This window comes from Rhipicephalus sanguineus, chromosome 11 (genome assembly GCF_013339695.2).
Source record: "Rhipicephalus sanguineus isolate Rsan-2018 chromosome 11, BIME_Rsan_1.4, whole genome shotgun sequence".
Lineage (NCBI taxonomy): Eukaryota > Metazoa > Arthropoda > Arachnida > Ixodida > Ixodidae > Rhipicephalus > Rhipicephalus sanguineus.
This window is the reverse complement of record NC_051186.1, coordinates 46,078,202-46,101,839: the sequence shown is the minus strand read 5'-3', so window position 1 is coordinate 46,101,839 and position 23,638 is coordinate 46,078,202. Positions and strand designations below refer to the sequence as shown.

The window sequence follows — 23,638 nt, the reverse complement described above, 5'->3', positions numbered from 1 at the left end:
GCTCACTTACAATTGCTCTTAACGGTATATCTGCTTTATGGGTTTTGGCAGTGAAGAACACAGTCAGCGTACCGCACCTGCTCTTATCTATGCTCTTAGCTAGCTGTGGCAGGTTATTTTCGTCACACATTCTCAAAAGCGCCTTCTTGGCTTTCGGCACACTAACTTTCAAGGGCGAAAAATGATTGTAAACTGCCTGCTGCACTTTTTCCAAAAACATAGCTTTTGACGCGACTACAAAATTGCCCTCCTTATGAGCCTGCAATAAACATAATTCATTTTGCTTGAAGTATATAGGCAACGAGCCGCTTTAAGGAACGCAAGTCGCAAGACTTCGGTCTTTTAACACATCTTTTAAGGCAATCCATACCAAAATTGATATGGCATAACATGACTGTATGCCGAATATAAATGACAGGTCATTACATGAGAACTATAAAATGCATGTCATGAACCGCATGATTTACACGCCACTGTCTTGGTGCTTTTGCGGTCGCTTTCTTAACTTTATATATACAATTGGTATGGCCATACAAATGGTATGGCGCGACAAGAGTGTATGATGAACATAAGTGACTGGTCCAAACATGCAACTCATGACAGGCATGTCATGGTAAACATGATTTACATGACATGGTCTCAAGGCGCTCGCGGCCTTTTATGAAATGGATATATACCAAAGTTGCTATCACTAGGCATTTCTGTATGGACGTAAATGACAGAGATGGTAACATGAAAATCATAACATGCATGTCATTAATTTCATGTTACCATCTGTCACTTATGTTCGTCCTAGAGTCACCTCACACAATGCCAAATTTGGTGTATATCAAGCTAGCAAACCGGCCGCGAGCCCACCATGAGCATGACATGTAAATCATGCCATACATGAAATGCATGTCGTTATTTTCATGTTATAACCCGTCCTTTACGTTCATCATACAGAAATGTCTCGTCGTAGCAATTTTGGTACATACCCCTTTAATTAAACGGCCGTGAGTGCCCCGAGACCATGCCATGTAACTCCTGTTGTACATGCGCATACATGTCACGATTTGCACGTTAGGACCAGTCACTTATGTTCCTCGTACACTCTTGTCACGCAAAACCAACTTGTCACGCAAAACCAAGCGCCGTCAGCAGAAAGGAGGGTGAAGAGCAAGAAAATAAAGAAAAAATGTGATGTGCACGCGGCTGTTCTTTTGTTTGTAATTTATTTTTTAAGGTGTTCACTGCAGTAACGTTGCAAGAAATTTTTTTCGGGGGGAGTTCAACCGTATACCTTATGTCGTTCATGCGTGCGTCTGTATGTGAGCGTATATAATATACACATGCGAAACTGAAATATTTCGGAACGGGAGATTTAAACCCCCGAACGCCTCCTAAGAGGAACCCCTGCCTTCTGATCCTTTAGCGATCTGGCTATCTGCTCCTGCTCTGCCCTTATCAGTCACGCCGACAAGACACCCAGGGGTGTGTTGATTCGACAGGACTTGACTCACCGTGCGGAACACGGGAGAGACCGTGTTCTGCGAACCGTGCGGGGCTATGTTAAACTGTTGGCGCCTTTGAGCCATCTTAATAATATTTTTGTTTTCCTGTCGTAGATAGAGGTCGCGCACGTCTTCGTTTGAAATTATTTGCATTTATGTGCAAATTTATTGTGCCTGTATTCACGATATTCGAGGGCTGAAACGTTGTTTCACCTGCTTATTTTTGGCGCCTAGAACAAGCTTTTTTAACGCCTAAGAATCCGGCCTCTACTGATTACCCAACCTATGAATGATCTCCGTTTATATTATCGCCCTCACGTTCTTGTTTTTACAGCGAAAGCTGTTATGAGATCATTTCACCGGCCGTTTTTGGCGCCGTAGTTGTCCGCCGCCGCCGCTGCCGCCGGTGTCCGTAACCAGTATCGCTCGAAATAAGAAAAAAGAAAACTAAATAAGAAAAAAATTCCAGGATGGAATAAGGTTCAAACCTGGGCCCTCTGCGTGGGAGCCCAGTATTCAACCTCTGAGCCATGCCGGTGCTTGAAAATGCTTTGCTAAAAGGTCCTATACAGGCTTCATGTCGGGAAGGAACCACATTAGCATATGCAATATGGCGTGGTAGAAGAGTAAAATAAGCACCAAGCTTCGCACAACGCGAATTCTGTAACCAGGCGTCACACAATGCGAATTGCGCAACGAGTAGGTTGTTGAATGCTTGCAACCCATTACAAAGGACCCCGCCATAATTCTTCATCGTCATCAGGCACAGCATCAACAAAGTGCGCATAATGCCTTACATGGGTTTAGCAGGTACCAACGCTCTCCGTAGAATGACGAAAAATGGCAGAGTGCCTGCTGCCCTACTTCTCAAAAATTACAATGATTTATAGCGTAGTGGGTTCCTCGCAAGTGCACTTGGATTGGTTGCCAAGAAAGCCCATAAGCGCATGATCCACTTCCTCTGGGTCTCAGTAAAATTACAATGATTTATAGCGTAGTGGGTTCCTCGCAAGGGCACTTGTATTGGTTGCCAAGGAAGCCCACAAGCGCATGATCCACTTCCTCTGGGTCTCAGTAAAATTACAATGATCTTTAACGTAGTGGGTTCCTCGCAAGGGCACTTGTATTGGTTGCCAAGGAAGCCCATAAGCGCATGATCCATTTCCTCGGGGTCTCAGTAAAGTTCTTCGCCCCCCCCCCCCCGTCTCTTTCCCACGTCAACGTATGTTATACAGCATGACGGGAGTGGGAAATAGCGACCGGGCGTCACCCAATGCAAATTACATAACTGGTGGGCCGTTTAAAGATTCCAACCCATTAAAAAGGCTGAGCCATAATTCATCATCATGAGTCGTCGCGTGAACAAAGTGCACATAATTCCTTACAGACGTGTAGCTGGTGCCTCGCTTCTCCGCAGAATGACGAATAATGGCTTAGTAGGTGCTTCCAAACTTCACAAAAATTGTGATTTATGGCGTAGTGGGTACCTTTCTAGTGTACTTGTATTGTAGCCCCAAGAGAGCTTAACGGGCTCTAGAAACGCCGCTCTTCCAGCTTTCGCTGTGACTGTGCTGCGGTTTTAGCGCAGGCCTGGCGTTTTTTTTTTTTTTACAGCGACGCTGTTCTTGGCGGAGCCTCTCATGTCCGGGATTCGTGGTAACCCTTGTGGGCATCATGAACGGGTATGCGCCACGGACATTGGGCAAATCCCACTGTATACTCACCACTGGTCCACTAAAAATGAAGGCAACAGTTCGCCCAGCAAACGGGTATGCACCACACAGAAATCTGTGTGGCCTATCAGAAAACTATCATCATCATAAACGTGTATGTTCCACAGAAATTGGGTAAATCCCACTACACACAACCTCCACTAAAAAGGGAGAGGGCAACAGTTAGCCCAACAAATGGCGTGCGCGTTGCCACAGTCACAGAACTGTCACGCGACGCTCTGTGGTTATAAAAGGTGGTGGCTGTACTACCACCTCCAAGCTTAACAAAACAGTGTTCAATAAAGAGCAGTGCTACAACATATCTGAAAGACTTGCAAAACATAGGAATACGTTAGCCTGACGAAGGGAAAGCCATCAGCTTTGCCGTGTCATCGGTGTCCGCGAAGCGGAGCATGGTTGAATTTTTGTGCTTGCACATTACTTCTGCTTCGCCTTTTGCCTCTTTCCTCTTTGATCTTTAGAGTGTACAGTACGGTCCACTGTTAAAGGGAACACTCCAATGAGCACCTTTCATTTTGCTGGCCCTCTAATAGCAAGTGGACAGGAAAACATTGTTCATGTACTGCACTAGTCTGTCAAGAAGAGGCAGAACTATCAACCACCAGTAGTCTTATGCAAATCTAAGCCACTGCAATCTAAGCCACTTTAACAGTGGACCCGTCTGTACGTACGAGACCATTAGCGCGCTCTTCGAAGGGCTGTTCATGTGGCTCCTCAATATACTAAACTGCCGACTTATAACTAATCGGCCAATTCTTGAATACGCGTCTACAGTATAGAATCATTTTCAGAAAAATGACATCCACAAGATTGAGTCTGTATAGAATAAAGACGTACGTTTTATATAAATTAAATATGAAATATATTTTTCCCCTTTCTCTAACCTTTCTAGTCTTAACCTAACCCCTTCGTCACCGCGTCGCCATATTGAAAGTTTAAAGTTTCTCCGCTGTCTAAATAACTCGTCACGGCTCAATTGTTTAGGCTAATGTATCAAGTACGCTGATCCATCCTGTACTTGTGACTCTCCCAAACTAAGTCTTCGAGCACTTCCAGTTAGAACTGAGATGTCCGAACACTTTGTTTTTTTTTTTTTCCTCGACAATATAACACTGGAATTCTTCACCTGAACATCTTCGTGCATTGCCATTTCGCCACTTTTTGTCTGCAATTGATTTGTGATCCCCACTCCTGCAATAACACCAGCGGTACTACAGCACGTAATTAATTAATTAATTAATTAATTAATTCAGGAGGCCTTGTCCCTATCGGGAAATTGGGGGCACGCGAAGCTTAGGTGTGTGGGCCTGACGTACTACTTCGTTCTTTCTTTCTTTCTTTCTTTCTTTCTTTCTTTCTTTCTTTCTTTCTTTCTTTCTTTCTTTCTTTCTTTCTTTCTTTCTTTCTTTCTTTCTTTCTTTCTTTCTTTCTTTCTATCGCAAGGCGTAACGCTTCCTCCCTACCGTTTCCTAACCTCAATGCCGGGTATTTGACCTTTATCCACGTGCTTCCGTGGATGAAGCAACACTTCAGTTTCTACAGGCAACAACGATGGTCATGCGCTCATATCCAAGCAACAATGAAATGTGGTGACGTCAGATGACAAGTCACCTCGATGAAAGATTATATTTCCATATCCGAAACGCCGACAAGCTCAGGATGGAGAGAGCATCAAGTATTGGAAAGCGGCGAACATAAATACTGATGTCACCGGTGCATCTTGGAGGGCCGCATTGCTCGCTCGCCTGCGCCCAGTTTTTCGTGTACGATGCCGCCACGGAAATCCGCGAGTTATAAACAAGCTTCGTTTGAATAAAAAAAAGTCACAGTTTCGCCGCAACGGCGAAGCAATGAATGCGATAGCAATAAATTGTAATGTAACGCGAAGAACGGAAAGCAGCTCGAAATTGCCAGCGCGTCGCTCGAGCCCAAAGGACGCACGAAAAGAACGCACACAGGACGAGCGCGAACTAATGCGTCACAGCTCGACACTTGAAGCGCACTGCTCAAACATAAAGCAGGACGCACGAAACAAACGAACAGGTACACACAAGACGAGCGCGAACTAATTGTCACAGTTGTTACTTATTTCTGTTTGAACAGCGCGCTCCTTTCGCAAACGCGGCCGCTGCAGCGAGCGAAGCGAAGCACCCCACCGGCCGCCTCTTCTTTCCTCGAGATAAGCGCACGAAAGCGACCACGCCCTGTAGAGCGAAGAGCAACGGCGTTCGCAGGAGCGGGGCGACGATCTTTAATGCGCGCCACACGCGCGCACGTCGCGCCATCTATGTGGCCACTAAGAAAGCATGCTGAATTACATGGTGTATATAAATATCTCGCCGTTAGCAGGCTGAAAGACGGCGCTGTCGTGGCCTAACGTCTAACGCGGCGGGCTGCAAAGCGAGAGGTCGCCCGTTCGATTCCGCGCGTCGGAAAGAAGTTCTGAAATATTTTTTCTTTGTGGCTTTTCTATATATATATATGTATATATATATATATATACATACTTATACATATACGGTGAATGACGGCGACGGGGACGGACATTTTCCAGCCGAGACTGTCCATATAATTGCTATCGCAATAATACGTTAATAAACAAATAAATATCTTTTTTTACAGCGTATCTATTTAACGGCTGTAAAAAGAAAAAAAAAAGGTTCACAAGCGCTAGCTCTTGGGCCAACTGCTACATGATGAACTTGAAAACGGTGTACCAAAGAATACGCAGGAACACGTTCACAAGGAAACTATGTCTTTTTGCATTATTGGCGAGAATGAAAATGCAGAATTTTTACAATCAAATGTTTACAATCAAATGTGTACCGATGCGTGCTTATGTTCAAAGGAGAATAAAACATGCTACTGCTAGCCAACCGACCGCCAGTACTCAAGACCAAACATTACTCACATATATTATTTAGGCCTATACAGCGATGGAACACACGCAGGAAATGTCTTCACGGAGAGTTCGCTTGTCAGTGCTGGCGGCATGAAACTGCAGTGTGGTGGAATATAGGAGAAGCGATAGATTCGAACGGGTGGTGCATTACTTGGGATTTGAGGAGACTGTCGACACTGGCTCCAACTCGCCCACCATGCACTCACCGCAGCAACAGTCACTGCTCTTGCTCAGCATTCTAGTACGATTTCAAAATTTTCGCCACACCCCTGTCACCTTCTGTAAGTCGATTAATGGTTTTGCGGGGCACTCTTCATCGAATAGTCGATTAATCATTCATCGATATTACCATCTCTAGCTCGGCAAACAGGGCGGTATGACACCACGCCTCGTACGCTCCAACTCTTACATGAGAGAGAGAGAGAGATTAGTTCAACAGTACACAGCTAAAGTTATAGAGAGCACGCACAAAATGTAGGCAGTCAAATTGTCACCTGTTGTAATGATCTGAAATGCACTAGTGCGTGTAACGTACGTTAAGTTGTTGCGGTGATGAAGACGAGTCCACTTGTCGAACACAAAGGTCAGCGCCTTGTCGCGTGTTTTCCTCCGCTGACTCCTTGCTCTCACTGCTTCACCATAATCTACATTGACTCCAGGGACATTTTAATTTTCATCACTTTAAGCCTCCATATTCGCTTTATGTTCAGGGCACTGTACTCTTCGCGCATCTGGTTCTGTATCACGATACCATCGGCAGATGATGTATCAGTATCTGCGTTTCCGACACGTCTCTTTAAAAAGGCAGGAGTCAGAGGACGATGGAAGCTTGTGGTGAAATATTCGTAAACAGGGGGTGTGCTGGAGCCTTTTTTGTTTTCATTTCGACAAGCGGACTTGTGGTCTTCAAGCTGCACCTGCTCTCCTTAGTGCTTGTGTGTACATGCTTCGTGTCCGCTCCCTCCTCAAATTCAAACAAAACAGGAGGAAAGAGCAAAGTCGGGATGGGGGGGGGGGGGGGGGGTGTAGAGAGAAGAAGGGGCTGCCGTAACGAATTGGGCGAGTCAAAAGGAAAGAAGAATATTAATCCGTGAAATCAAGGCTTCGACGGATGCCCCCGTCTAATTGTGAACAAGGCTCCCGTTCTTGGCGCCGAAACGTCTTATTACATTTTTATTCTCTTGTGGTCGGCGCCTTCGTCTTTTTATTCAATATTATTCCGTGAAGGTCTCTTCGATTTGGCTGCACCGGCGGCACCAGTTCAACGGGTGCAGTACTTTCCTCCTCGTTTTGCTGGTGCCGCGCGCGCCCTCTGCACCGGTTCGCTCGTTTTGTCAAGGTGCAAGCGTGGTTCTGCACGAGTTCTCTGCCGGCCTGCACTCGCTCAAGAGCTTCCGAGCTTAGAGCAGACTTCTTAAACACTTCGCAGCGCGACACAAAGAAGACGACACCAGACAACATATTTCTATGCGTCTGTTTTTCTTGCGCTGCGAAGTGTTTAAGATGATCAACCAACAGGCCCAATTCGCCACAATTTAGAGCAGACGACGCTGCGTGTTGTTCTTCAGGGCGTGCAAATACAAGTTATAACTGCTCACCCCGACGGGTAATTTTAGTCACGTCTTTTTGGCAGCTTTTAAGGCGGATCTTTTTACATGTCTCGTGAGCAGAAAAATCCACAGTAGTTGACGGCAATACGAATGGTAGAAAAAAAAAGTAATAAAGACTTGTGGCGCCACTCGCGAGCTGCGCTCTCAGTTCGCCTTTGCGAAATAGTGAAGCCGAGGCGATAGGAAGTCTCCAAGAAAAAACAGTTGAGTTGAAAAATGTATTTCATTGCATTCATTGTTTGTGTTTCACTTCATTGTGTATTCACTTCATCGTTTGTGTTTGTCCCATTCATCATGCGAGCGTGCAGTATGTGTCTAATGGTTTTCCAAGAATTATCACATTCGTTCTCTAGTCTAGCTTGAAGTGGCGACGTCAGTAAAACCCTTTGAACACAAGTTTGCGAGCATACATTTTCCTGGAAAACTGAACTTTCGCGTTAAGTCGTCTTAATGTCGGTCAAAGTACCCCAGATATTTTCGTGTTTTTTTTTTCTTGTTGTATGGCCTCGTGCGCACTTTCATAGAAGGTCGAAACCAGCGGAATTTTCCACTGAACAAGTAAAACGCCTCTCTTGATAGTGTGAGCAGTCTCTAGAAATCACACTCATGGAACCAGCAGACGACGTTCTCAGGCGGCGACCAAAATTGGGGGACCCTTAAGCTTCGCCTTTAAGAGTTGAACGCAATAGCGAAATCCGGCCCCTGGTGCGCACTTCAACCACTAAGTGCATACTTATTAATGTGTATTGTTACACACACACGCACACAGACACACACACACGCGCGCGCGAGAATGGTACAGGCTGTTTCATACTTAGGGGAAATCTCGGAGCGCCTGGCATCGCGATGCGACTAGCGCTGCAATCGCGCGCCGGCAGCAGCTCGCGCGTGCGCAGACGCTTCAAGGTTGTAGAGTTGTACATCTGCGCACGCGCGAGCTGCTGACGGCGCGTGGTTGCAGCGCTGGCCGCATCACGATGCCACGCGCTCCGAGATTTCCCCTAAGTGTGAAACAGCCTGTACATACAGGTTTTTGATCTAAACCAAGAGTCGCATGGCCTCCAAGATGCACGCCGCGCGCTTGCAATCTCGGAGGCCATAAAGAGTCTCACAATGACTCACAGATGGCAGCACATTATCTAGCGTTTGCTGTTTGCTTGATCAACGTCTCCTCTGGAAAGGCGGCATTGGCTTGATATGTTTTCCGCTAGATGGACATAGTTGTCCATTTCCTTTCTCGATTTTTCGCTCACGGATGATTTTTCGCTCACAACCAACGCGACCAACGGTCCCGACACCGACGACGGAATTTCTGCGACACGAGCTCTCTAACGCTATCGCGTTAAAACACACACACCGTCAAACTTCTCCTCCTCGGATTCACTGTGAGGGTCGCCGTTGTCGGAATCGTCGTTGCTGCAGATTCGAGCAGTTCCATACGGCAGCCACGAAGACCGCGGCAGTGTATTGGTAAACAACACCAGCAATAAAAGTCGCGTCGGCTGTTCGACTAACACGGTCTGCACTTGCATCTTCGTTTTGGTGGTAGCCGCCGCGTGGTAGTGTCGCGGCTGCACCGGCACTTGCTGAAGGCGCCCAAGCTCAAGTTTGCGGCGCGACGACAGCGCCGCGCCAGCCACGCTACGGCCCTACGGCTCTGTCGGAAAGCTCTGAACCTTAGCGCGGCCGACTCTAGCCCCTTTCACGGTAGCGGTAGCGCACGTCCGCACGCGTCCTTCTGTCGGTGCAGATAACTGGGGGGGGGGGGGGGGGGGTGGGCGTCAGCTCGGCACGTTGAACCGAGAGGCTTGCTGTGCGAAGCTGCGCATTTCCGCGATGGCAGAAACGACCCCACGGAAGTGGACGTGAGGTCGGAAGTATTCCTGAGTCGTGGGCTGCAACAACAGTGCAGACAACACCAAGGCACGTGATTTACGTGTGAAACTGTATTGTTTCCCGGTCGTGTCGCGCGAGAAATAAAGGCGGCAAGCGTGGATAGCTGACAGCGCTGTCTCGCCTTCTATTTTGGTTGTCCGAGTTCATCGTTTTCGTTCGTTTCGAACGCGGCGCATGCACGCAGCGACTACAGTAATGATTACACGCTGTCTTCTCGCATTGTGAAAGTCCAGTTACGGTTGTACGTGAAACAACTTTGTGTTTTGATTCCCCATGTTCGTGAGACCTACCCGTCGTTGTTGAACGTTCACACTCGCGCTATACCGTTAGCGTTGCGCAGTTGGTTGAATTCAACTGAATTCGGCACATTGTCAGAAGTTCGGCGCCTGCAATTCACGCGTCGGGAAGGCTGATTTATCACGCCGGAACGGACGTCCGTGCATTTTCAACATGCTTTGACATCGTTCTGCAGGTATGCTTTGTTTTTGTCACCTTATTAGTGTGATATATATTTAAGCCGCTAAATACAACTGGCACTTAATACATGCTTTGCAATTGCAACCTTGAAGTAACCTTCTGTCACCTTCTGACTTTGTGCGATTTTGTAGCCGCGTTCGCGCAGCAGGTTTTATACGCCTGCCAAGTCGGTATAAAAAGAGACTGCAAGCATGACACGAGAGCGGAAAAAACGAGGCGATCAGTTCGTCTTGCTTCACAGTGGTTAAAGCTCAGCTAGCTGCCTCGCGTCTTAATCGGCGGGTGATTATCCAGCGGCACGGAGGACTTGACTTTAACCTTCTCAGAAAACAGGGCCATGGCCGTGTAATTTTTTTTTTTCGCACGCCGCAAACGTTTGTTCACGAAAGTACACGGCTGCTACTGTTAAGCATGCCATATCAAAACAACAATCATATGATTCGTAGTCCACACCGCAGAACATCCATAGCGTGTACGGCTTTGTTTCGGAGTGCATGTGGACCATTATTCATCTTTAACATCACAGAATGAGACTTACGTTGAAGTACAAGTCCTACACGGCGTAATCGCGACTTGGGAAATGCATTTCGCTTTGAGTCGGGCGCCGTTGTCGTCGATCGTCTGCTCTTCACCGTTAACGTGATTGACGAGCCTTTCTCCTTTTATCAAGTTCGCTTTTCGGAAGTGCCTATCCAGCTGTGAGATCTTTTTGAACCTTTAACTCATAATATGCATAGTATGGGCCGGTGACGAGTAGTGGGATTTACCCAGTTTTTGTGGCACATACCCGCTCATTATGGACCGTGAAGACGACATAACACGCCAACAAGCCGATACTCTAAGGTGCTTCGCCTCTAACAGTAAAATTCACTATAGTCGGTTACAACCTCATAATAAATGTAAGCTCATCCCACAGCCATCGCTGTCCCGCACAGATATAATTTGCATAGATGCCCTATCCAATCGCATTTCCTCATTTCCATGACGTCACGCACCGTTCGCGTATTTCATGTAGGTGATTCTCCCATACAGACACATGCTAACGTCGCTGGTTTTCACTTAAAAACTTGAACTTCTTCCCAAATTTCAACATTCCGACACCACTGCTCAGCCAAACGCAATATTTTAGGTAGAACGACAAGCTTAATCCTTAGCGTGCATAGTATTTACATTAGCAGCCAAAAACTACTTAAACGGGCCCTGCAACACATTTCCAAGTAATCATCGAATGGCCTCATTAAAAGAGCTTATTTCCTCACGAATCGACTGCCGCAAAAATATTTAGAATCCGTCAAGTACGAGCGGAGTTACAGGGATTTGTCGCAAGCTTGAAGCGCTTTCTCTCTCCTTTCGTACCAGCCAGCGCGCTGAAAGCTACGTAGGAGGTGGGATGACAAGGGGGCAAGATGATGTGCCCCTTCGTCAGCACGCGTCATGAGTTTGAGCACTTTCTTTTCATTTTTTTCTTCGAACGTGCGGCTTACTTTCAGTGTGATCGCGAGCGAGCGAGCGCGGGCACGTGGTGACCTCCCGCGGCGGTCACGGTAACTACGCAGCTCACGATGCTCAAATCAGCCAACGGCCGCAGACTTTGGGTGCTTTGGGTATATGGCGCAGTAATTTGGCTATATAGCATCACTTGTAGACAGAAAAGGGAGCGATTTCTAGCTGATTTCGAGAGTTAATTGTAAATTCCAAGCCACGTGCTGCGCTATAATGTTTGGCTCGAGTGTTCTCAGGAGCCTCGATTACCGATATGCACTCCTCCAAAGCGTGGTGAAACGCGAAGAGAAACGCTACTCGCGTCGTGTCTTCCCTAGCCTGGCAGTTTATTCTCACAGGGCGAGCGCGGAACGCGATACGACAGCCAGGTGAGCGTCCGTGAGCTATTTTTCGACATGGATGGATGCTATGAGCGAGCAAGAAGGTTTGTGAGCAAGGCTTGGGCTAACGATATTACGCTTCTATTGGAAACGCGCCGAATGGGACGGTCGCAGCAACGGCGCATTGCTTTTTTTTTTTTTTTTGACTCGCAGACACGCTGATGCCAGCGTGTCTGAGTTGAGGGTGCAAGGCAGTGGTGAGGAGAGGGTATAGATATAATTGACCGTAGCGGCCTTGGTACACGGTGCGTCGCTTAATTTCTGGTGTGAATGATTTGGGGATGTTCTTGCCTAAACGCTGACAAAACTTCAAAAAGCCGTTTCCGGATCCCTTTAATATGTTTTTACGTTTAAGTGAACTGTTGGTAGCTGTTTGAATATGCACGAGTAACGCTCTTAGGCGATAGCTTCCGGTAAGTTATTCCATTCCTCGATGACGACAGGAAGAAATGATTTGTTAAATGCAGTGCTCCTACCAAAAAGTTAAAGGGCCCCTTACCAGGCCACGTCACAGCACTACCATCTACGTAGGGCCATTTTCTCATGTACGTCATCCCCTCATTCTCTGGGCGCGCGCCCGCGAGAAGAAGGGCAAGCAGCGTTCAGTTTGAAATTCGACCCATTTCCGCGGCGCGTAGCGTTGCAAATTTTGGCGGACGTGATCGTGAACGCCCAGTGTATATATCGCGCTCGTCAGCTCAAAATTGTCAAACCTGGTGAGGGACCCTTTAGTGCTCCTACCGAAATGTGGGAGCGTAAGTCTTCCCAGTTCATCGAGACTAACTAAAAGTAAACAAAATAGCGAATAGCAAAATGCGCTCGCAAAAAAGAGATATAGTACTGCGGGTGGATGGCAGCCTGGCGAAAAGAAAACACGGAAAACCGTCGCAAACCCACCTGCAGCCAGCGAAACACGCTGCGAAGTATCGAAGTAGTACGTACAGTTGTTTAGCATGCCCCCTTGCATACCCGCATTCCCGGCCGCACCGTCGATCGATGGTGATCCCGTTCTGCTCAAACGATGCATTTCCAGCTCCTTGGGGAACAAGACAACTAATTCAGACACTAAAGAGACAAACAGGGGCACTGAAAACGCCGGTCTGCAACTGATATATATATATATATATATATATATATATATATATATATATATATATATATATATATATATATATATATATATTGCTCAGACAAGAAAATACGCCCATACTGCCACGTGGTAGCAAGTGAAATATTTAGGATCATGGCGCATGCGTGAAGCCAATTTATTCCAGATACGTATCGCACAAGGATTTGACGCAAGATACCCGCGCTGTGTTGTTGTCGATGAGATATATAGGCAGTGCAAATTCATTCATCAGACTTTCCTTCTGTTCATGTTTTTTTTTTCAAGCGATGCTTGCTGTGACTGACACATTTCGGTGGCGGCGTTGTCGTACGCGATCTGATTTGCTCTTTTATCGAGCTCACTTGTCATTTCACGTTGACACATTTCATTGTTGCCTGGATATGAACGCATGACCTCACGTTCCGGCGCCAGAACGTGAGTCATTAAGCACGATGCTAGTTGCGTAAGGGGTATTCACACGAGGGAGAAATCCGCGGGGCGGGATTGCGGATAACGTGACCGCGACGTCACGGATTAGTGAGTGGGCGCGAACGCCCGCGCTTCCTCGGAGGACACGGCGACTTTTTCCCCAACAGGACAAACGATCCCCCGGCGGTGGGGGATATAGCGGAATTTCGGGCTCTTGCTTGGCCACATTGCTGCACTTGCTCCTGCAGAGAGCGGCAGTGACTCCCGTATTCTAGAACGTCCCTTCACTCAGCGCTCCATCTTGACTTGAGAAAGTTAGAGAAAGTCAATGGGAGCGCCGTCTCTAGGCAGAACAAGTCACTACATATCAGTGATAATCTGCAGCGATTCTCGAGAAGCGCGGCGTCATTTTCGGTCGAGCTCAACTCGGTCAAGTGAAGGACGAAATTCGAGTCGAGGCTTGTTTTAGAACACGGGGGTGAGTGTCCAGTGTGCAGCCGGTCGTCAGCAGCTGGCGAAACGGGCGGTACAAGCGACAAAAGTAGTCTGGTAACACCGGTCTCCCCCTCCGTTCGCCTCGTCCGTGTGAGTGGGAGACATTTGTGGGGAATTCTCCCCGCGAGCTGACGTCACTAGGCTCCGCCTTTATCCCCCAAGAGTTTGTCCCCCGTGTGAATACCGCTGTAGGCGCGCCCTCACGCTTCGCCCGGAACCAATCAGAGCCGTTTCTCTTTCGCCGGGCATAAAGAGAAAGAAAGAAAGTAGTAGGTCAGGTACGTAAATGCCAAGCTTCGCTTGTCCCCATTTTTCCGATAGGAGAAGGAATCCTGAATTTTTTTGTGCTCTGGACATAAACATCCGGCTATCTTTTTTTCTCCGTATAATCCAAAACCCGTATAATTCAAAGCTAGAATTCGTCATACCACGCTTCCACGCGTTAATCGCATTTTTGATCTTCCAAATAATGAGCCCGCGATAATTTACTGTTGCAAAGACATTTATCGATCTTTTGTTGATGAGTGGCGAACAACTTCGTATCATGCCGCTTCCGTCGAACGCATGTATATGAGGTAACCGCCCGTAAATTTTAACTCCCGTTATTCTGCCACGGTTACATAAAAGTATGACTGAAAAAGGCATCTTGGATAAACGGCCGCGTCATCCGTTTCACGGATTTATACACGCCCCCAGGATGATCCCAACATCCCCCACTTTACAGACATTAGCACTCGTTCCCCTTTCCAATCACCCCACTCGGCGTTCTAGAAACAATTACACCACCCGCCCCCGCTACTAAATCGAAATGCTGGATTAAACTGGGACGTTTGTCCATTCACGGGTCATCTATAACACATAACAGCAAAAAAAAAAAAGCAATAAAACCCGGACAAAAAGATCAGCGCAGCTTGCTCAAGTCGCGCAAGGCTGGGTCACGGCAGAGCTGGTGGCCACCTAGCTGGTCCTGGCTTGGCTTGGCTAGGCTTTTACCCTCTCACCTCTCTCTTTCCCACCCCTTGATATACTATACTACACATGACTATGCTTGCTCTCTTTTCTTACAATCTTTTTTTTTTATCCTCGGATCGTGGGGACGCTAGTTCAAATCTCGCCTTATCCATCCATCCATCCATCCGTCCGTCCGTCCGTCCGTCCGTCCCTCCATCCATCCATCCATCCATCCATCCATCCATCCATCCATCCATCCATCCATCCATCCATCCACCCACCCACCCACCCACCCACCCATCCATCCATCCATCCATCCATCCATCCATCCATCCATCTCTCTGTCTGTCTGTCTGTCTGTCTGTCTGTCTGTCTGTCTGTCTATCTATCTATCTATCTATCTATCTATCTATCTATCTATCTATCTATCTATCTATCTATCTATCTATCTATCTATCTATCTATCTATCTATCTATCTATCTATCTATCTATCTATCTATCTATCTGTACTCGTTCTCGCGCCTATCAGAGTTATTGCATCCAACGCCGGACAAATTGGCGCACGTGTTCTGGGAGCGAAGCAGAAGAGGACGACGATGAAGAAAAGGACGAAGAGAGCGCGTGCCGGTTCATGATGATAATTTTCCATCTACGACACACGGCGAACCTCGACCATAACAGCTCTGCTGTAAAGAGAATCGTGTAAAAACAGTGCCAAATACGAAAGACTAGGAGAAGAAACCGACGGGACCGCTAGCCTTTCGTCCATGAAGGAAAAAAAATGCGTTTGTTACATTAAACTAGAATACTCTTCTAGAACACTTTCGTGTTTCCGCTGGTTTTTTAGCGCAATGGCGTTAAAAGCTCGTTTCGCAGAAATTCCGATGTCAGCGGCGGCGTGTTTGTGAACGAAAAATCAGCGCTGTCCGTGAGCGAAAATTCGAGGTAGATGCAAATAAATAAATAATATCTTCGGTTCGAGTGGGACCGGGGATTCGAACCTGCGACTCCGCGCTCCGTGGCGCGATGCGTTTAGCCGCTTTTATATTTATATATAACATCTATATATTTATATACATCGTTACACCATTTAGCGTTTGTGGTACACATATCTCGAATAATGAAACGATGTGGGTGCTTTGAGCGTGTCCCCCGCAGGAAAAAGAAAAGCATTCCTGGGGTAAGCAGCCAAAACCACCTTGAGAGCAGCCAGACAACAAAGCGAGAGGTGCAAGGAACAATAGCAATCGTTGGGTGCCAGTCGTGGTTTCATGTGCACCCCGCGAATGTTTTTTGTGGAATGTCACCAGGGGCCTCTGTCTACGTCATACTAGTGGCGATGTCGCGAGGTGCTGAAAACTTAGATGAGCACTCAAGCTTACTTTAAAACCAAATTAAAATATTTTAAAGGCAACGTTCGTTAGTCATAATCGGTCAGAAGTGTCCACGAAACAACTAAATTACCTTGAGTTTCCAAATTTGGTGTCAGGAGTTAACTTTGGATGAATTGAACAGACCTTTATTGACTGTGGAGAAGGTATACAAAGAATTTTCTTTTTTCTTGTTCTTTAATAAGCCAGACAAGCGAAAACGGTCTCCGAGCCACGAAGAACCGAAAAAAAAAAGAAATGTCTTTCGGAGCATGTCTTTCTTTTTAAGTTTAAAAAAAGTGCGTTAAAAAGATTTAAACATAAATTTTTATGGTACGTCGATTAAGCTCATAAAAACTCTATGGTTATGACCTAAACTATACGCGGTCATGAAGCAGTTTCGGTTCCTGCAACAATACAGACCAAAATACATGGCCTTCGAGATCCGCTGTTATTCCGTTTGTGAGCTGTTGCTTGTCGTTAGCATTTGCTATGTAAATGTCACCTGTTATTTATTGCAGTTTTTTTGCTAGCTTTAAGTGTAGGCTACAATATAGCCGTAATATAACAAGGCCAACACAACTCCCAAGATCTTGCCCTAATTATTTTACGTCGAAATAAAAACCGACTTTACGAAACGGTATATCGACGTCTCAATGAAAGACGTCGCAGCAGCTGGCAAAATATTGAGACGTACCAAACGCGGGAGCTGCACGGAGGCAGAGCTGTCGGTACTTGTTGAGTTTCGCGAATTTTGCAATTCTCTGAAGAACGCGGAACTGACGCAGCTTACTGACGATTCTAATGACGACTCCTCTTGAGGCACGTGATTCGCGATGGACGTGACAAAGCAGCCAGATTCTGAAGACGGCGATTGTTTAGCGTGCCGTCTCGTTGGCACTGGTGGACTCCTAGGTGCGTCAGCTTACGTCTGGTACCACAGTCGCCACCTGAAAGGATTTGGCAAGTTCGCCGCCTACACATTCTGCGGAGGTAAGCCCCCCCCCCCCCACCCTCGCCTTGTTTTATACATCAGAACGAAGCCGGACTGGAAGTCGTGAAGCCGCACTGGAAATCCAGTGGATTCAATCTATTGGAGTTTCACGTAATGTTCGCATCAACGAGACTTCGAGCGGTCCAAACACGAACGTTTTCAGCGAGCATCAAGTTCGCACTATATCAGCGATCACACCGTCAGACTGCTGAAACAGCAGTTGCTGTAAGGTTGTACAGATTTCCCGCAGTTACGTCACATATGTTCGTAATATACAAGAATTCGTACCATCCGAACACATTCGTTTGCCGGGAGCAATTTATATTTGCCTGGATGCGCACTAAATTAAGAATTTGCATTAAGTCCTTATGATCGAGTCACATACTTGAGATTGCAACACTTAAATTAAAATTCAAGATTTAGAACTTCGCTTACGCGCTGGCATCAGTGAGACAGTGGTGATATGTCTTCGCCGTTGTATGTATTGTAATCGATACACAGGCATTAGAAATTCTTATGAAAGCATTACAGAATTGTATGCCCGTTTCTGGCTTTTTTTTAAAAAAAAAAAAAACCTTCTGATATTATTTGCTGCATGGTACCGTTATAGTTCATAGCTATTTACGACGAAACAATTTATCCTGTTAGCACTGAGCTTCTGTATTACTGACGCTCTATTGTTTATGCATTTATTTATTTTGAATTCAAGACTGGCATTAAACACTGAATATGCACATTACATATTAAGATATGTTGCAGTCTTTCACACAAGATGATATCACATAGTTTAGTTAATGTTGCTTTTGGTTTCCACCACTGAAGAGATGTGGAGTTTCCTGTACAAGCTGGCGTCCCTCTTGATTCGCTTCGACGATGATGACATTGCCTACGAAACGACAGGGAGTATAAACGCTAACTGGACAGTAATGACGATATTAGGTTAAAAGATGAACGCTTGCATTCGAATTCTTTATCATTACTGTTAATGCTCAATAAAAGTTACAAATGCTGAGCAAACATATTCACAACCTCCACATGGTTACTCCGAGAAACCTTAGAGGTCATACAAGACCTAGCCATGATGAAAGCTGAAATAAACGTGGACTGCCACTCTTTAGGTATGGGTTTAATACTGAGCTGTTGAATTGTGTTATTTGTTCACTTCCTGTAAAGCTCGTGGATGCTGTTTTTTCGTGGTGCCGTAGCTGGCAAAATATGTGCAGTTGTCGACAGCACATATCTTGTGAGCCATGTGCAGGTGCTTTCATATTTAACTGAAACACTCCTCAAGCTGCTAGCTAATGCTGTGGAGATTTCTGGTCTGGGCTCCTCCATTGGCAAGTGCTTGACATTTTAGTCGTTGTTTACTGGCTCACTGTGCTTTGCTCTGCTCAAAGCTCTAATGTGTCTTCCCGCTAAAGCCTTCAAGGTTTGTTCCTTGCAGGTGGTATTTGTTAAAGTTGTACGTAATTATTCGAGTTATGTCTTACTGTGATTGTATGTAGCGTAGAGTACAGTACTCAAGGACTGAAATGAGACATCACTTTTTAAAAGTACAATGACTGCTCTTAGCAGTTTGCTCGCGATAACCGCATTGCACTTCTGCAAACCTGCTGCTATAGGTAATGTTCGGCTCTGATGCAAATGTTCCGAGTGAAAATCACACCGATATGTCACAAACTGTAGATACCGGAAACAAAAGTATGTGCATTACTTAGCCATAAATGTTTGCGTTTCGATCTGCGAGTACTGTACATTAACCTGTGCCTAAAGTACTGGTGTGTACAGCAACACTATTTGTTTATTTGCTAATGTAATTAATTAAAGGTTATTTGCCGCAAGTAACAAATTATTTGCTCGTCTTCAGGAACTGCATGCGTCACTTTGTCGCCTCTAATTGTTACAGACATCAAAGCTAAGGCATCCAAGAATGCATGAAAGATTAAAAAGGATTTCTTTGTCCACAGGACTCGGATACCTCGGATGTGCGAGATTTGCTTCACTACCACCGTTCCTGCCCAAGTGAAGAACAGATAAACACCCTCCGCACCAACTAAATCAAGGTCAATTTGTCGTACTTGCTGTGTTATGTTTATCATAGAACTAAGCGGGTCACATAAAACCATTAAGATGAAATTTGGTGCTTTTTTCTAGACAACTATTGCAAAACAGCCGTTATAGACACGTGTGTTTATGCCATATTTCCAAGCAATGTACATCTTACCTTGACTATAAAGAAAAATGATTCGTACTATTCTTTATGCAGAGTAGCCTTCTTGTGTGTATGCAATTCTAAGCGTATAAGTATTTGAATATGGTAGATCAGCTCTTCAGAAATCTATAATGTTGGGAAGAGATTCATGAAACTTAAGAATTCTTCACACTCTAGTAACTAAACGCCACAAGGGTTTCTGACGATTAAGACTTTACATTTGAGGAGAAATTAATTTTCGCGTCAGAGTTCAGAAGGTTTTGTGAAATGTTGTCACACAATGCACACAGGTGTGTGCACGTTATGGATGCACAATGGGGTGGGCTGTGATCAAGACCGGTCGGTTGTTTTTGGATTGGAAGATGGCAAGAGGTTGGGCGGGGGTGGGGGGGGGGGACGTCACAAATCAAATGCATTGTTGCATGGCACAAACACAGGATGCTGTTACAGTCTGTCATAACATGATGAAGAAATGTAAGCTCTGCCCAAAAAACTGTGGAGCACCTGCCCTTCAGCTGTGGATGACAGTCGCGCTGGCTTGTTTCCGTTCGAACCTTTGTAAACTCTTTTTCTCAGCTAATGTGAACACCAAACAAATTAAGATTTAAAAGTTTGTCGTTAATGACCGAAACATTACGTTTGGCTGAATAGCAATGTCAGAATCACTGACACAATTTACCAAGACATTCAAGTTTCAGACCTAAAACTAGCAATGGAAATGTGTCAGTATGGGAAAGTCAACAATCTGAAATGCTCGAGAAGCGCCTGATGTCACGGAAATGAGCAAGCGCTGTTGGATGGAGCATTTATGCAAATTCTTTGTGTGAGGGGCAGTGATGGCTGTGGGCAGAGATCACTTTTTTTTTTTTACATTGTAGCCGACTGTAGTAATGTTTCCATTCACAGGATTGTATCGCAGTGCTGGTTTCATAGTTGCGGGTTGCTTAAGCTAAACACTTCAGGACTGCTCAATGCATTATGTAGAAATGTGATGAGTGAATGTTGAATAAGTATCCACGAACATCAGAAGGATAAGCAGATTTGCGCTCGTATTCACTCTGCAATATTTTTGCTTGTTATGTACTCACCCGATCTCAGTTGCATTAGTCACGTTTACGCGAATAATTGTCATGAAATAAACAGTTCGCTTATGCAAATTGTTTCATCACAATACAAAGTAATCCGTCGTTAGCTATGTTCAACAGAAATTGTGCCATAATGTTCCAGAAATAATCCAAGTGGCGATAATCGCAACGCGGCTGGCTTTCATCTCTCGTCAAAGGTCAACTCAAAGTGGGCCGATAGCAAATTTCTTCAGTGCAGCGTGCCTTATCACAATGGACAGCACACCACGTGCTATCACACCACACATTGCTTTGAAGAATATGCACGCGAGAGATAACAATAAGTGGCAAGATGGTAGCAGAGATAGCATGCATGAGCTGTGAGTGTCGCGACGTTGCTGTGTTGTTGGCTCGCTTTTGTTGGTGTTGAACGGATTCAGGCACAATAGCCACCAGTGATACAAAACCTCCAGGCGTAAGAAAAAGTGGGATTTTACTAAGAACTTTGTGCTGTATTTCTAGCAGAAGTCCAGCCATTTTTCATGGTTGCATTTTTAATAGTCATTAGAGAAAAATTGTCTATACATAAAAACAAAAAAAGGAACACTTCACCCACATTGATCAGTGATTGCCACACAAACGCATGACTTATCCTATAATTCGCTGACAGATCACGTTATAAAGCAGATCAAATTTACTGCAGCATAGACGACAACTGGGCTAGTTGGTACAGGTTCATGAAGATTGAAGGAACGCGAATAACGGGGACAAAGATTATGTTATGTCTGTCCAGCATTTGGCCCTGTTAGCGCTCATTCAAATGTCATCGATCAAATTTATTACTTTAACACATTTCTGGACACTTATCCTCAAGTAATGACTCGTATGATAATTTTTTCTGTCATGCATGTGATTGCATGTCTAAGTGATTGCCAAACAAACGCGTGACTTATCCTATAATTCACTGACAGATCACGTTATAAAGCAGATCAAAATTTACTGTAGCACAGACAGCAACCGGGCTAGTTGGTACAGGTTCATGAAGATTGAAGGAGTGCGAATAACAGGGACAAAGTTTATGTTATGTGTGTCCAACTTTTGGCCCTGTTTGCACTCATTCAGTTGTCACAGATCAAGTTTATTACTTTAACACATTTCTGCACGTTTATCCTCGAGTAATGATTCTTATGATAATTTTTCTGTCACGCATTGGTACTTTAAGACTGTAAAAAAACAATGATTAACTCATGTTCAAGGTCTCTCATTTCCTAGAGGCGTGAAGCATACTTTGAAAATAACATCTTTTTGTTTTATACTGAAGATGGCAGGACTGTAAATGATCACAGATGGAAAAAGTACCGTGCTCCTTGTTCATTGCATCAGGTAGTAACGTTACACAACAAAGTCGCGTAATTGGTCGTGACATAGTTAGTCGTCATTTCTGCAGCAGCAATAATTGAGTCTGTGATGTGGTGCTAATGGAACAACGCAAAGTGTGAATATTAGCTGGCGTGCGTGCACTTCGGTACCAAGCCAGAGCTGTACATTAGAGCACGTGCGGCGAAGTTTTTAATCGCTGCATTCAACCAAATCACGCAAGCTTCATTATTACATTGTGGAAATATCATATCTGAATATGCTCCCATCAAGTGTTTGGCCATATGCTAGACCCTAGTACTACATTTTCTTCCCATCAAACAGCGTCACGCAAAATAACAGCATTCCAGCAAACATAAAACAACATATATATATATTGAGATGAGGATAAGCTGCCTTCATTTGCAACTTTGCTGCCAGAATCGACAGTTCTGTAGCAAAAGCTGCATGACATGAGACGCCATAGAGTGTACAGACAATGTACAGACTATGTACAGTATGGTTGAACCATGAAAGGCAACACTCAACAAAAATGAAGTTGATATAAGTGGGACATTTCACCGCCTTTGTCGAAAAGTTATAACCGACTAAAACGTACATATTCTAGTACACCAAAGTTACTTTGGGCTCTTCTGCGGCACCGAAGCCATAATCGATGACTGTGTGTCACCAACAGATAGATGTATTGTGCATACAAGTGTAAGCAAGGAAATTTCTGGAACACAGTAACTGTGAATAGACCGCATATTCCCCCAGCAGCACATTCACCAGCTTGAGAGCTAAATGTTCTGGATATGCAGGTACTAAAAGTTCTTAACTCTTTGTGCACGCATTGCCTCAAAAACTTCTTGCACTTGCGAGTGCACATACCGAATTTAAACACGAACGCGTACTACGCGAAATCAGACAACTACTGAAACAAAGTAGAACACAACCCGCATTACCCTATCCATTGGTTACCCTGCGCAGCACACTGCACGTAACAATGGCAGTGAAACCATGTAAACGCCTTTGGTATAAAACTCGCGCCCGCAGCCACCTTAACCCAGTTGGCTGCACGACTAACCGAAAAAAATTCGCGTAAACACTGCGAGATAGGCAGCATTGTAGTTCTGTCACTATTTCATCTTAAAGGGGTCATGAACCACTTTTCCAAGTAATGATCTAATGGCCTCAGTATCGGAGTGTACTGCCTCCCGAATCGATTGCCGCAAAAATTTTCTCGAATCCGTCAAGAATCAGCGGAGTTACGGGGGTTTGGCGCACGCTCCCAGCGCTTTCTCTCTTTTCTCGTGCCGACGAGCGCACTGGAAGCTAGACAGGGAGGGATGGCATGGGGGAAAGAAGTTACGCCAGCGCGCGTCATGAAACGCGATCGCTCTCCCGCTGTGATTCGCTTGCGCGAGTGCGGCTACCGTGTACTGAGGAGTGCGGCGCCGGCAAGTGGCGGCACCCCGCGGCAAGAAGCGCATCTGATCCGAACGCCGCTCTCGATTTACGTCGGCTATCGGCCAATAAGCATGCTATGTCTCTTGCGACGTACAGCGGACAGACGCCCCGCCCACCGACGAGAGTGAGAACCGGCCTCTGTTTGAAAAGAGGGTGCCTGGGGAAACGGCAACTTCGCGCTCCGCTTGAGGCCA

At 45.6% G+C, this 23,638-nt stretch overlaps 1 protein-coding gene across 2 annotated transcripts in view; it reads left to right on the top strand.

Moving 5' to 3' along the window:
• Positions 1–17,068: 17,068 nt before the first annotated feature.
• Positions 17,069–23,638, top strand: part of LOC119375495 (GDP-D-glucose phosphorylase 1) — a 20,087-nt gene continuing 13,517 nt past the window's right edge. For both annotated transcript variants that reach the window (XM_037645680.2, XM_037645679.2), the window contains exons 1-2: positions 17,069–17,341; positions 19,310–19,405. The gene's annotated coding sequence lies outside the window, so the exon portion shown is untranslated. The remainder of the gene's footprint in view (positions 17,342–19,309; positions 19,406–23,638) is intronic.